Below are 15713 nucleotides of genomic sequence, written 5' to 3'. Positions count from 1 at the left end.
CATGCGGCCTCCTAGATAAAGTTAAAAGCAGAACCATAATAGAGCACACATACCTGCAACCTGTATATAGCCGCTTCCATGTTGCAAAAAAGGCACTTGTGGATAGAGACCAGCCCAGGTCCCAGCATGTGGAGCAAGCCCTACACATACCAGGACTATATCAGAACTGATCCTCCCAGTGTACAACAGCAACCATTGATAAAGGCGGACCAGATCCAAGAATGGTGCTTAATTAGCATTGCCTGTGGAAAGGGGTGAGGTAACTGAGTCTGAACAGCTACCAACAGGAGGAATATATTGCAAACCAAAATCAGGCGTGCATGGTATGGTGTTGGTCAGACACCAGATTTGTAGCATAACTACGGTCAAAACAGAGAAAAAAAGGGAACCAGCACGATCTGAAATTGGCATGCATCATATAAAAAGTGAAAATTCACAAATTTATTCCAACTGTACTATAATAAAAAAATGAGATTTTTAGCAAATAATTGATCAATTTTTTGAGCCACCCCTGCCAACATCACGGCAAATCTCAATAGGGGGGTCCTACTCTATATTCTGTATTTCATGTGCCATGCGGCCTCCTAGATAAAGTTAAAAGCAGAACCATAATAGAGCACACATACCTGCAACCTGTATATAGCCGCTTCCATGTTGCAAAAAAGGCACTTGTGGATAGAGACCAGCCCAGGTCCCAGCATGTGGAGCAAGCCCTACACATACCAGGACTATATCAGAACTGATCCTCCCAGTGTCAAACAGCAACCATTGATAAAGGCGGACCAGATCCAAGAATGGTGCTTAATTAGTATTGCCTGTGGAAAGGAGTGAGGTAACTGAGTCTGAACAGCTACCAACAGGAGGAATATATTGCAAACCAAAATCAGGCGTGCATGGTATAGTGTTGGTCAGACACCAGATTTGTAGCATAACTACGGTCAAAACAGAGAAAAAAAGGGAACCAGCACGATCTGAAATTGGCATGCATCATATAAAAAGTGAAAATTCACAAATTTATTCCAACTGTACTATAATAAAAAAATGAGATTTTTACCAAATAATTGATCAATTTTTTGAGCCACCCCTGCCAACATCACGGCAAATCTCAATAGGGGGGTCCTACTCTATATTCTGTATTTCATGTGCCATGCGGCCTCCTAGATAAAGTTAAAAGCAGAACCATAATAGAGCACACATACCTGCAACCTGTATATAGCCGCTTCCATGTTGCAAAAAAGGCACTTGTGGATAGAGACCAGCCCAGGTCCCAGCATGTGGAGCAAGCCCTACACATACCAGGACTATATCAGAACTGATCCTCCCAGTGTCAAACAGCAACCATTGATAAAGGCGGACCAGATCCAAGAATGGTGCTTAATTAGCATTGCCTGTGGAAAGGGGTGAGGTAACTGAGTCTGAACAGCTACCAACAGGAGGAATATATTGCAAACCAAAATCAGGCGTGCATGGTATGGTGTTGGTCAGACACCAGATTTGTAGCATAACTACGGTCAAAACAGAGAAAAAAAGGGAACCAGCACGATCTGAAATTGGCATGCATCATATAAAAAGTGAAAATTCACAAATTTATTCCAACTGTACTATAATAAAAAAATGAGATTTTTAGCAAATAATTGATCAATTTTTTGAGCCACCCCTGCCAACATTATTATTATTATTATTATTTATTATTATAGCGCCATTTATTCCATGGCGCTTTACAAGTGAAAGAGGGTATACGTACAACAATCATTAACAGTACAAGACAGACTGGTATAGGAGGAGAGAGGACCCTGCCCGCGAGGGCTCACAGTCTACAGGGAATGGGTGATGGTACAATAGGTGAGGACAGAGCTGGTTGCGCAGTGGTCTACTGGGCTGAGGGCTATTGTAGGTTGTAGGCTTGTTGGAAGAGGTGGGTCTTGAGGTTCCTCTTGAAGCTTTCCACGGTAGGGGAAAGTCTGATGTGCTGAGGTAGAGCGTTCCAGAGTATGGGGGATGCACGGGAGAAATCTTGTACACGATTGTGGGAAGAGGAAATAAGAGAGGAGCAGAGAAGGAGATCTTGTGAGGATCTAAGGTTGCGTGCAGGTAGGTACTGGGAGACTAGGTCACAGATGTAGGGAGGAGACAGGTTGTGCATGGCTTTGTATGTCATGGTTAATGTTTTGAACTGGAGTCGTTGGGCGATGGGAAGCCAGTGAAGGGATTGGCAGAGTGGCGAGGCTGGGGAGTAGCGAGGGGAGAGGTGGATTAAGCGGGCTGCAGAGTTTAGGATAGATTGGAGGGGTGCAAGAGTGTTGGAAGGGAGGCCAGAGAGCAGGAGGTTGCAGTAGTCGAGGCGGGAGATGATGAGGGCATGCACTAATGTTTTTGAAGATTCTTGGTTAAGAAAAGCACGGATCCGGGAGATATTTTTGAGTTGTAATCGGCATGAGTTGAAGAGGGCTTGGATGTGTGGCTTGAAGGATAGAGCAGAGTCGAGGGTTACTCCAAGGCAACGAGCTTGTGAGACTGGGGTGAGTGAGCAACCATCAAGTTTGATGGAAAGGCTTGTTGGAGGAGGTGAGTGAGGAGGAGGAAAGACAATAAACTCTGTTTTGTCCATGTTAAGTTTTAGGAATCGTGCAGAGAAGAAGGATGAAATAGCAGACAAACATTGTGGTATTTTGGTTAGTAGAGAGGTAATGTCAGGTCCAGAGAGGTAGATCTGTGTGTCATCGGCATAGAGATGATACTTGAAGCCGTGGGACTCTATGAGCTGTCCCAAGCCGAAGGTATAGATGGAGAACAGCAGGGGTCCAAGAACTGAGCCTTGAGGGACACCGACAGATAGGGGGCGAGCTGAGGAAGTGGTGTGAGAATGGGAGACGCTGAAAGTTCGGTCGGTTAGGTATGAGGAGATCCAAGATAGGGCCAAGTCTGTGATGCCCAGAGATGAGAGAATCTGTAGTAGGAGGGAATGGTCTACTGTGTCGAAGGCAGAGGACAGGTCCAGGAGGAGGAGGATAGAGTAGTGTCGCTTGGCTTTGGCGGTTAGTAGATCATTGGTGACTTTGGTTAGGGCAGTTTCGGTAGAATGATGTGGTCGGAAGCCAGATTGAAGCCGGTCAAAGAGGAAGCAGGAGGAGAGGTATGAGGACAATTCAAGATGGACATGCTGTTCCAGTAGTTTTGAGGCATAGGGGAGAAGGGATATGGGGCGATAGTTTGACACAGAGGATGGGTCAAGGGAGGGCTTTTTGAGGATGGGTGTAATAGAGGCATGTTTAAAGCATGAAGGGAATACACCAGTTGTTAGTGATAGGTTGAAGAGATGGGTTAGGGCTGGGATGAGGACTGCGGTGATGTTGGGGATGAGGTGCGATGGGAGCGGGTCCAGTGCACAGGTGGTTAGATGTGATCTTGAGAGTAGAGTGGAGAGATTGTTTTCTGTCATGGTGGAGAAGCTGGATTTGGAGGAAGAGGGATGAGTTGCTATGATGAGGGGCTGTGGTGATTGTGGGCCAAAGCTTGCTCTGATGTTGTCAATCTTCCGCTTGAAGAAAGAGGCAAAGTCTTCAGCTGAGATGAGAGGAGAGGGAGGTGGTGCCGGAGGACGGAGGAGAGAATTGAAAGTGTTGAATAGCTGTTTAGGGTTGTGAGAGAGAGAAGATATGAGGGATGAGAAGTAGGTTTGTTTTGCAGCAGTGAGTGTGGACTTGAAAGTGGTGAGGGACTCTTTATATGCAATGAAGTGCTCAGTGGAATGAGACCTCTTCCATCTGCGCTCAGCAATTCTGGAAGCCCGTCTAAGTTCTTTAGTCTGCCTTGTGTGCCAGGGTTGCCTGTTGATTGTGCGGGTTTTGGTGTGTGTGAGGGGGGCAGCTGATTCGAGAGCTGCAGAGATTGTAGTGTTGTATAAAGTTGCAGCGGCATCTGCATCATGTAGAAATGCAATGTCTGTGAGGGGGAGAAGGGACTGAGAAAGGGCGTGTAAATCAATGTGTTTGATATTTCTGCGAGGGTATGAAAATTTGTGGAGGGGGGGTTGCATACTTGGAGAAGAGAGGGAAGAGAATGTGAGTAGGTTGTGGTCAGACAGGGGGAGAGGTGAGTTAGAGAGGTTAGATAGGGAACAGAGGCGAGTGAAGATGAGGTCCAGCGTGTGGCCATCTTTGTGAGTAGCTGCAGAAGACCATTGGGTGAGGCTGAAGGAGGAAGCGAGTGTTAGAAGTTTGGAGACAGATGAGTGGGAAGTGTCAATGGGGATATTGAAATCACCCATAATGATGGTGGGGATGTCGGTGGAAAGGAAGTGTAGTAGCCAGGTGGTGAAATGGTCAAAAAAGGCAGTGGCTGGCCCTGGAGGGCGGTAAATGACAGCCAGCTGAAGGTTGGAGGGGGCGTAGATGCGTAAGGAGTGCACCTCAAAAGAGGGGAGCGTGACAGAGGGTGGTAGAGGAATTGGTGTAAAGGAGCATTGGTCGGACAGGAGCAAACCAACTCCTCCACCATGCTTGTTACTAGGGCGGCAAATCTCAATAGGGGGGTCCTACTATATATTCTGTATTTCATGTGCCATGCGGCCTCCTAGATAAAGTTAAAAGCAGAACCATAATAGAGCACACATACCTGCAACCTGTATATAGCCGCTTCCATGTTGCAAAAAAGGCACTTGTGGATAGAGACCAGCCCAGGTCCCAGCATGTGGAGCAAGCCCTACACATACCAGGACTATATCAGAACTGATCCTCCCAGTGTCAAACAGCAACCATTGATAAAGGCGGACCAGATCTAAGAATGGTGCTTAATTAGCATTGCCTGTGGAAAGGGGTGAGGTAACTGAGTCTGAACAGCTACCAACAGGAGGAATATATTGCAAACCAAAATCAGGCGTGCATGGTATGGTGTTGGTCAGACACCAGATTTGTAGCATAACTACGGTCAAAACAGAGAAAAAAAGGGAACCAGCACGATCTGAAATTGGCATGCATCATATAAAAAGTGAAAATTCACAAATTTATTCCAACTGTACTATAATAAAAAAATGAGATTTTTAGCAAATAATTGATCAATTTTTTGAGCCACCCCTGCCAACATCACGGCAAATCTCAATAGGGGGGTCCTACTCTATATTCTGTATTTCATGTGCCATGCGGCCTCCTAGATAAAGTTAAAAGCAGAACCATAATAGAGCACACATACCTGCAACCTGTATATAGCCGCTTCCATGTTGCAAAAAAGGCACTTGTGGATAGAGACCAGCCCAGGTCCCAGCATGTGGAGCAAGCCCTACACATACCAGGACTATATCAGAACTGATCCTCCCAGTGTCAAACAGCAACCATTGATAAAGGCGGACCAGATCCAAGAATGGTGCTTAATTAGCATTGCCTGTGGAAAGGGGTGAGGTAACTGAGTCTGAACAGCTACCAACAGGAGGAATATATTGCAAACCAAAATCAGGCGTGCATGGTATGGTGTTGGTCAGACACCAGATTTGTAGCATAACTACGGTCAAAACAGAGAAAAAAAGGGAACCAGCACGATCTGAAATTGGCATGCATCATATAAAAAGTGAAAATTCACAAATTTATTCCAACTGTACTATAATAAAAAAATGAGATTTTTAGCAAATAATTGATCAATTTTTTGAGCCACCCCTGCCAACATCACGGCAAATCTCAATAGGGGGGTCCTACTCTATATTCTGTATTTCATGTGCCATGTGGCCTCCTAGATAAAGTTAAAAGCAGAACCATAATAGAGCACACATACCTGCAACCTGTATATAGCCGCTTCCATGTTGCAAAAAAGGCACTTGTGGATAGAGACCAGCCCAGGTCCCAGCATGTGGAGCAAGCCCTACACATACCAGGACTATATCAGAACTGATCCTCCCAGTGTACAACAGCAACCATTGATAAAGGCGGACCAGATCCAAGAATGGTGCTTAATTAGCATTGCCTGTGGAAAGGGGTGAGGTAACTGAGTCTGAACAGCTACCAACAGGAGGAATATATTGCAAACCAAAATCAGGCGTGCATGGTATGGTGTTGGTCAGACACCAGATTTGTAGCATAACTACGGTCAAAACAGAGAAAAAAAGGGAACCAGCACGATCTGAAATTGGCATGCATCATATAAAAAGTGAAAATTCACAAATTTATTCCAACTGTACTATAATAAAAAAATGAGATTTTTAGCAAATAATTGATCAATTTTTTGAGCCACCCCTGCCAACATCACGGCAAATCTCAATAGGGGGGTCCTACTCTATATTCTGTATTTCATGTGCCATGCGGCCTCCTAGATAAAGTTAAAAGCAGAACCATAATAGAGCACACATACCTGCAACCTGTATATAGCCGCTTCCATGTTGCAAAAAAGGCACTTGGGGATAGAGACCAGCCCAGGTCCCAGCATGTGGAGCAAGCCCTACACATACCAGGACTACATCAGAACTGATCCTCCCAGTGTCAAACAGCAACCATTGATAAAGGCGGACCAGATCCAAGAATGGTGCTTAATTAGCATTGCCTGTGGAAAGGGGTGAGGTACTGAGTCTGAACAGCTACCAACAGGAGGAATATATTGCAAACCAAAATCAGGCGTGCATGTTATGGTGTTGGTCAGACACCAGATTTGTAGCATAACTACGGTCAAAACAGAGAAAAAAAGGGAACCAGCACGATCTGAAATTGGCATGCATCATATAAAAAGTGAAAATTCACAAATTTATTCCAACTGTACTATAATAAAAAAATGAGATTTTTAGCAAATAATTGATCAATTTTTTGAGCCACCCCTGCCAACATCACGGCAAATCTCAATAGGGGGGTCCTACTCTATATTCTGTATTTCATGTGCCATGCGGCCTCCTAGATAAAGTTAAAAGCAGAACCATAATAGAGCACACATACCTGCAACCTGTATATAGCCGCTTCCATGTTGCAAAAAAGGCACTTGTGGATAGAGACCAGCCCAGGTCCCAGCATGTGGAGCAAGCCCTACACATACCAGGACTATATCAGAACTGATCCTCCCAGTGTCAAACAGCAACCATTGATAAAGGCGGACCAGATCCAAGAATGGTGCTTAATTAGCATTGCCTGTGGAAAGGGGTGAGGTAACTGAGTCTGAACAGCTACCAACAGGAGGAATATATTGCAAACCAAAATCAGGCGTGCATGGTATGGTGTTGGTCAGACACCAGATTTGTAGCATAACTACGGTCAAAACAGAGAAAAAAAGGGAACCAGCACGATCTGAAATTGGCATGCATCATATAAAAAGTGAAAATTCACAAATTTATTCCAACTGTACTATAATAAAAAAATGAGATTTTTAGCAAATAATTGATCAATTTTTTGAGCCACCCCTGCCAACATCACGGCAAATCTCAATAGGGGGGTCCTACTCTATATTCTGTATTTCATGTGCCATGCGGCCTCCTAGATAAAGTTAAAAGCAGAACCATAATAGAGCACACAATGTTATTTAATATGTTAGTGCACATGTCAGATTTTTTTTTTTAAAAAATGCATGCATGATTTACCTCCTGAGAATTTTATAGCTCTCAGCTTGTCACAAGTAGGTGTTTGTAGAATTATAGACTGTCATGGCGTGGAGACAGGATTTGTGTAAACTCCAGATTCTTGCACTCAGACTTCTAACTTCTTTGATATCTGTGATCAGCGCAGGGAGGCTCAGGTGTTGACCCACATACTAGTAGCTCATAGGGAGGATAGCAAGAGTTAATATCTGCTGGTTTGCTTGTTAATCTCCTTTAGTCACATGAAATGGAAGAGGCAGTCATATTCTCTCACGTCCTATATATGCAGGCTGGACGCATCCATTAATGCCAGCTATAGCTTATCTATACTGGTATTGGGAGGTGGTTTGATCCAGACTTACTGGTGATTGTTGTGCATTATTGTAGTGAGCAGTTGTGGTGTTAACCTTTGTTGTCTTTTTATTGCTGCCTTACTTCTCTTGCTTTTCCCCACTCTGATCAAATTCTGATGAAACTTGAGTCAGAATCTGATAGTATTCTTATTAGCCTAATAGGACCATTTTTCTTGGAAGAAAAGCCAAAGTCGTGTAAACTTAACCTTACAGTTAATGTCCCTGTCAATGCATTCACCGATTCCTGTTTTCCAGAACTTCATACCTAAGCCTTGATGGAGCCACTGAAGTGAGAGTAAAATATGAACATACTGTATACTTATTAGTTAAACACTCATTCATATTGTGAGATAATTTTTTTATGTCAGTGTCATGCCATGTCACAGCCGGGGGAGTCACTCAGATATCCCGCAGCTGTTCGCTGATTTGTCACAAACACGACTACTCTCTACCGCCCCCCTTGTCTGCAGGCCACTTTTGGTACTGCAGAACAATGCATAAGATGAGGCTGCAGAGCTGATAATGCCAAATATTGGAGGTCTCACAGCAAGGGTAAATGTATATATCACCGATTCCTTCTAATGGAATATATATATATATATACCTTGGTACTCTTAATGATAGCACTCCAATAATTCTATGCAATAATTACGCTGCCACCACCGGACGTTTCACAGGCAGTCCGGGTATCCGTTACAGATAGCATAAGGCCCTTCGGGTTTTTGGATTCGTATATAAAGCATGAGGAAAGAAACGATTAAATTTTATATATTTAATCCGAAAATAGGTAGTGTTTAAAAAATATACAAGAATTTACAAAAGGGAACAATACAATTACAGTATAGACAGTTACCTTAAAAATAAAAGGTATAAACGTGAAACTTACTAAACTCGTGCCATAAAAGTGACGTCCAAACTTAGGGAGTGGAGGGACTCCAAGAGAAGAAGATGGTATAATTGGCCAGCATCCCCCTTACTGATGCCCTCCAGTACTGACTGACCCCCCCCCAGAAAGGAGCTAGTCTCTCTTATGCCTTAGGTAACCCCCCTTCTCTGTGACCTCATTTTACAGTCTCTTGTGGGCTATTCTGACATTGTCCCAAAGGTTCCTTAATTCTAGCTTTTCACATATCTTTGTCCCTGGGCCACTCAGGTGAAAGATATTAGCATCATATTTTATATCTCGATTTTACATTTACATAGATAACAAACACAACGCATCTAGCACGATTTTACTGGCCAATACTAATTTGTCGTGATACCGGCAATCTCCCCGTCAAGCGAAAAGGTGCGCTGGGTTCAGCCCTCCACAGGGATTCTGGCAATATGTTTTTCATTTTTCTAGCATTAACATAGCACTTAAAAACTGTTTTAGAAGTTTTTCTCTCCAACAGCACAAAGGATTGTCTTTCTTTGCATCCTTTGGTTGTAGTTCTACCATCACCCAAAGTCATAAATACCTAAACTTTCAGGCCGATCAGATAATCGTCATGACGACCTGTGGCTGATGGCAGAGAAGAGGGGGGTGAGGACCCTTCAAGAGTTTTACATGACACCTCCCTGTTTTTGAGGTAGCATGGGAGATTGATTTGCCAATCGTTTCCTCAGCCTACCTCACTGGCATCTCCCTGCCAGGACAGACCGTCAGCGTTGCCATGCTCAACACCCTTCTTGTGTTGAATGGTAAAATCATACTGCTGTAGTGCCAAGCTCCACTGCATTAGCTTACTATTGTTGCCGGCAACCCGGTGTAGCCAGCTGAGAGGGTTGTGGTCTGTTACTATGGTGAATTTGCATCCATATGGGTAGGGCTGCAGTTTCCGCAGGGCCCACACTATAGCGAGGCACTCCGTCTCCACAGTGGCATAGGCCACCTCCCGGGATAAAAGCTTGCAGCTGAGAAACACCACCGGATGCTTTTCTCCATCCCCATTTACCTGGCTGAGTACTGCACCTAGGCCAAATGCACTGGCATTTGTCTGGACTATGAATCGTAGGGTGAAGTCTGGGGCTTGTAGGATTGGGGAACTGGCGAGGGCAGCTTTCAGTGCTCTGAGGGAGTGCTCACAGTCACCAGGACTGCTTGCGGTCGCTTCTTTTTGGTGAGGTCCGTCAATGGCTTAGCAAGAGCACTATAGTTAGGAACGAACTTCCTATAGTACCCTGCCGTACCCAAGAAGGACATCACTTGCTTCTTTGACTTGGGGGTAGGCCAGGAGGTGATGGCATCAACCTTCTCTGGCTCTGGTTTCAGGGTCCCGCCACCCACTCGGTGTCCGAGGTACTGTACCTCCGTCATGCCGATCTGACACTTCCCTGGCTTTATAGGCAGACCAGCGCTTTGGATCCGCCTGAGCACCTGCTCCAAATGCCCCAGGTGTTCCTCCCAAGTGGGACTGAAGGTGGCAATGTTATCCAGGTAAGCAACTGCAAACCCTCCTAGTCCCTCAAGCAGCTGGTCGACCAATCGCTGGAAAGTGGCAGGAGAATTTCTCATGCCAAAGGGCATGACGAGGGATTCATACAGTCCAAATGGAGTGATGAAGGCGGACCTTTCTTGTGCTTCCTTGGATATAGGAATCTGCCAGTACCCTCGACTCAGGTTCATGATTGTCAGGTACCGGGCCCCGGCTAAGCAATCCAGTAGCTCATCGATGCGTGGCATTGGGTATGCATCGGGTGCTGTGATTGCATTTAGCCTCCTGTAGTCCACACAAACCTGGTTGTCCGGTCCTCTTTTGGAACCAAAACTACAGGCAAGGCCCATGCACTTTTGGACCTCTGGATCACCCCAAGGACTAGCATTTCATCAATCTCCCTTTTTATGTCCTTTTGTACCTCTAGGGAGACACGGTATGGGGGTTCACGGACAGGGGAATTACTCCCTGTGTCCACCTGGTGGGTGGCTAGGAATGTCTTCCCTGGGACATTCGTGAAGGTTATCAGATAGGGCCAGAATACCTCCCACAGCTGAGACCTTTGGTCCATGGATAGCTGTGGGTTGAATGCCGCCTCCTCGATAGACCCTCCATCTCCACCAAGACTTCGCATTCACCTTCCTCGGGAAGGCTACACACAGGAAGGGCGAAGGCTTCCCTGTCATGATGAGCTTTCATCATGTTGACATGGAAGATCTTTTGCCTCTTCCTGGCATGGTCGGTGGTAACCATGAAGTTTACGTCATTGAGGCGCTGATGCACAAGGTATGGACCCTCCCAGGCTGCCTGAAGCTTGTTCTGGGTCATTGGGACTAGGACCCCCACCTTCTGACCTGTTTTGTACACCCGCTCTCGAGCTTGTTGGTCGTACCATCGCTTCTGGCTGGCCTGGGCTTGCACCATATTCTCGTGCATTAGCCATTTCATTGACTACATTTTGTCACGGAGCCGAATGACATACTCCACAACAGACACTTCTGGGGAGTTCAGTTCCTCTTCACAGGATTCCCTTACCAGACCAAGAGGCCCCCGGACTCGTCTGCCATACAGGAGCTCAAAAGGGGAAAACCCAGTTGAGGCCTGTGGTACCTCCCTGTAAGCAAACAACAGGTGTGAGAGATACCTCTCCCAGTCGCGTCCATGTGACTCAACCAGCATCTTAAGCATCTGCCTATGGGTACCATTAAATCGCTCACACAAACTATTGGTCTGTGGGTGATAGGTGCTTGATACCAGATTCTGCACCTGCATTTTCTTACAGAGAGCCTCCATTAGACGAGACATGAACTGAATCCCCTGGTCGGTAAGCATCTCCCTGGGAAATCCTACTCGGGAGAATATGGCCAGGAGGGCATCTGCCACCTTATCGGCCCTAACTGAGGACAGAGCCACTGCCTCCGGATACCAGGTAGCATAGTCTACCACAGTAAGGATGAAACATTTTCCAGAGCTGCTGGGGACGGCCAGAGCTCCGACGATGTCCACAGCGACCCTCTGGAAAGGCTCCTCTATCACCGACAAAGAGATCAGGGGAGCTTTGGGAGCAGGCCCTGACTTTCCCACTCTTTGACATGTGATACAGGAGCGGCAGTAATTGGCAACATCTGTCCCCATTTTGGGCCAATAGAAGTGGTGAGACAGCCGGGCCTTGATTTCACTGACCCCCAGGTGTCCGGTGAGTGGGATCTCATGGGCAATCCGCAGCAACTCACTCCTAAACCAGTGAGACACTACGAGCTGTCTTTCCTTAAGCCACTCCTGTTGGGGGTTACAGGGAACAGCCTCCCGGTACAGCCTCCCCTGGTCCCAGAATACCCTCTCCTTATCAGTCTTGGACGAGGGCTTCTCTGCGAGGTCCCTTAACGTCTCTAGACTGGCATCAGTTCGTAGAGCCACCTGGAACTCTTGGCTAGAGGCAGCCAAAAGTGACGTTAAGGTTCCAACCTCACTGGGACCCTCTGAGACCTGCTCTGGGTCTGTAACTAGTTCCGTTATCCCTCTGGGTGAAGAGGTGTCAGAAGGCAAGGTTTCAATTGCGTTCTGGGCACTCTGAATGCGGGTGACAGCACCGATGAAGGCTGTCTCCCCGGGGAATAACAACTCTTCCCCATCAGCCTGACCGGCTCTGGGTGCTACTTGCTCCTCATCCCGTAGTACCTTAGTAGCAGTGCCAATCCTGGGGCAGCTACCACCGGCTGTGTCCCTGTCCGCTGTGACACTGGTCAGCTGCATTTGACCACTTTCCTCGCGGTTCTCATGTCTGCCTCCATCTCTGTCAGCACAGACACTTACTACCTTGGGGTCGTCCTCAGCCACGTCACCCTGCAGCGTGGCATGGCTGAGTTCCCCTGTACAAACCTTCACTTTATTACCATGCACAACATTTGTAATCCCGTTCTGGATATCCGCATTCGGGTCACATGACTTAACAGCGCTTGCATCACATGACTTATCAACAACATTTGCATCACATGATTTAACAACATTTGCATCACATGACTTATCAACAACATTTGTATCACTTGACTTATTGGATTTGGGAGGATCATCAGGGAGTCAGGGAGAAATTGTGCAACCAATCGACTCAAATCAGTCCCCAATAAAACATTGGTTGGTAGATGTTCGGACACCCCCACTTCCCTCCACCCTCTCTCAGCACCCCAGTCGAGAGAAACCCGGGCCATTGGGAAAGATTGGAGAACACCCCTAAGCCCCGTGACAGTTAGGAGTTTTCCTGGGATAAAGTTTTCAGGAGGCACCAGTTCGGGGCGGATCAGTGTTTGGTCGGCTCCAGTATCCTTGAGCCCCACAGTGGGGGTTCTGCCCACGGTGACGGAGTGTAGTTTTTCACAGGTCCTACCACCCACCTCCCCCACCAAAAAGACAGCTGCACTAGTCCCTTGGGTGTTGGATGTGGGGTTCCTCTTCTGCCTCTCTGGGCAAGCGGAGCTGAGGTGTCCAGGCTGGTTGCATGAAAAACACCTGCGAGTGTCAGAGTTGGGCCGGGCACTGGTGGATGACACAGGACCTATGGGAGGTCGGCTGGTAGGAGCAGGGGTGGTCGTAGTTGTCATCTTACCCCCTTTCCAGCTGGCGGTGGACGGCTTCCGCACCCCCGATGCACGGTTGGCCTCATAGGTGTCGGCAATCTGGGATGCTTTAGAGGCCTCCTTGGGCTCTCGGTCCATAACAAACTGTCGAACCTCCACAGGACAAAGATGTAGGAGTTGGTCCTTCCCCATTAGGTCCCTCAGCTCCTCAAAGGTTGTAACGGACAGTCCTTGGATCCACTGGTCAAAGATGGTTTGGAGCCCACCCACCAAATCACTGTAGCTGTCATGAGGTTCGCGCTGGAGGGTCCGGAATTTTTTTTGGTACACCTCTGGAGTCAGCTGATACTTCCATATTAGGGCCTGCTTTATGGCCTCATAGTCTCCACTCTGCTCTTGAGGGAGACTGGAAAACGCGTCCAGGGCCTTGCCTCGCAGCCCTGGGGTTAAGTATTGTGCCCATTGTGCTGGGGGCAACTGGTACTGCAAGCAAGTCTTTTCAAATCTCCTCAGAAAGGAGTCCAAATCCCCGTCCCTTTACATCACAGGAAAGTTCTCCGGTCGGGGCTTAAAGCTGCTGGCATTATTGGACTCACAGTTCAGTGAGGAAGATGTCTGCTGCCGGGCTTTGAGTACCTTCAATTCATGGTCTCTCTTGGCTTGGCGCTTTCGCTCGGATCTCTCAGCCTGGGCCTGGCGCTCGGCTCTCTCAATCTCTCGATATTGCTGAATGAGGTTCAGCCATCCCTCCCATTCATCTGCAGCGAGTTGCTGTAGGGCCATCTGCAGGTAGGAGTCCATGTTGCCCCGGTCACTGCTCTGGTTTGCAGTTGATGGCGGGGACTCTGCAGCAGCACCATCCTGGGCTTGGCTTGCCTCCTCTTCTTCAGCACTGGGGGAACGGACGTGCTCTGCGTCCCATTGTAAAAGTTCTTTATTGAGGTCCTGCCTCTTTTTGCCATGGGCATCAATCAACTTGGATCTGCAGAGTGCAGCAAGAACCTCCTTCTTCTGCTGATTGTACCAGGCTTCTGCATCCATCATTGCCAAATAAAAGGTAGGATAGTAAAACAAGAGAGAGGGGAGGGGGTAACTGCTACATGTACAGTATTGTTCCAGATATATTTAAACACTGAGTTCGATTCTCAAAACTTTTGAAAAAAAAAAGTTTTTAGTGAAAGGGATGCTTGCTCAAACCAGATCACTAATGCTCTAAATCCCACCGCTTGCCACCAATTTGTCATGAACAGCCGGGGCAGTCACTCAGATATCCCGCAGCTGTTCGCTGATTTGTCACAAACACGACTACTCTCTAGCCCCCCCTGTCTGCAGGCCACTTTTGGTACTGCAGGACAATGCATAAGATGAGGCTGCTGAGCTGATAATGCCAACTATTGGAGGTCTCACAGCAAGGGTAAATGTATATATCACCGATTCCCGCTAATGGAATATATATATACCTCGGTACCCTTAATGATAACACTCCAATAATTCTATGCAATAATAATTACGCTGCCACCACCGGACGTTTCACAGGCATTCCGGATACCCGTTACAGATAGCATAAGGCCCTTCGAGTTTTTGGATTCGTATATAAAGCATGAGGAAAGAAACTATTAAATTGTATATATTTAATCCGAAAATAGGCAGTGTTTAAAAAATATACAAGAATTTACAAAAAGGAACAATACAATTACAGTATAGACAGTTACATTAAAAATAAAGGTATAAACGTGAAACTTACTAAACTCGTGCCATTATCAGAGAAACTGTGGAAAGAAAGCACACATAGGGTCTTATCTGATGATAAAGCAGATATAAGGAAATAGGTCAGGTGCTCACCTGTTAAAGTTGTGACAGGCACAACTCCTTGAAAAGCAGAAGCAAATGAATGCAAAAGTGGTCAGCTGCAGCCCCGATGTAGCTGTAGAAATCACAGGTTAGGTAGAAAAGTCGGGTTTGATGCTGCGCTAAAAACCACGATTCCAAGGATTGTAATAAATTATTTTCTTTATTTTCAAAGGTCAACGCGTTTCAATGGCATCTGCGCCTTCTTCATCATGACAAAGAACCGAAAAGAACAGCCTAACACATGCTGTTACCAGAGGATACATATATACCACTGAAGAAAGTAGCTACGTGTGCAGGGATGACTTCAGCTGTCCAGTGACTAAGCGTCACGTGGAGCAGACAGGAAGAAGTGAAAAAAAAGAGAGAAAAAAAAGGAAGAGAAAGGGAAGAAAAAAAGTGTAGGAGAGAGAAAAGTAAAAAAGTGTGTGCACTAGGTTAATATTATTAATAAAACCCTGGAGAAAAACGTTTGGAAAAATAAAGA

The 15713-nt window shown here is 46.4% G+C and overlaps 1 pseudogene; it reads right to left on the bottom strand.

Annotated features, from left to right (window-relative positions):
- Positions 1-8045: 8045 nt before the first annotated feature.
- On the bottom strand, positions 8046-13921 carry LOC142312728 (uncharacterized; annotated as a pseudogene).
- Positions 13922-15713: the final 1792 nt, after the last annotated feature.

The sequence above is a fragment of the Anomaloglossus baeobatrachus genome, chromosome 1 (genome assembly GCF_048569485.1).
Source record: "Anomaloglossus baeobatrachus isolate aAnoBae1 chromosome 1, aAnoBae1.hap1, whole genome shotgun sequence".
NCBI classification, from domain to species: domain Eukaryota; kingdom Metazoa; phylum Chordata; class Amphibia; order Anura; family Aromobatidae; genus Anomaloglossus; species Anomaloglossus baeobatrachus.
This window is presented reverse-complemented; position numbering and strand designations above follow the sequence as displayed.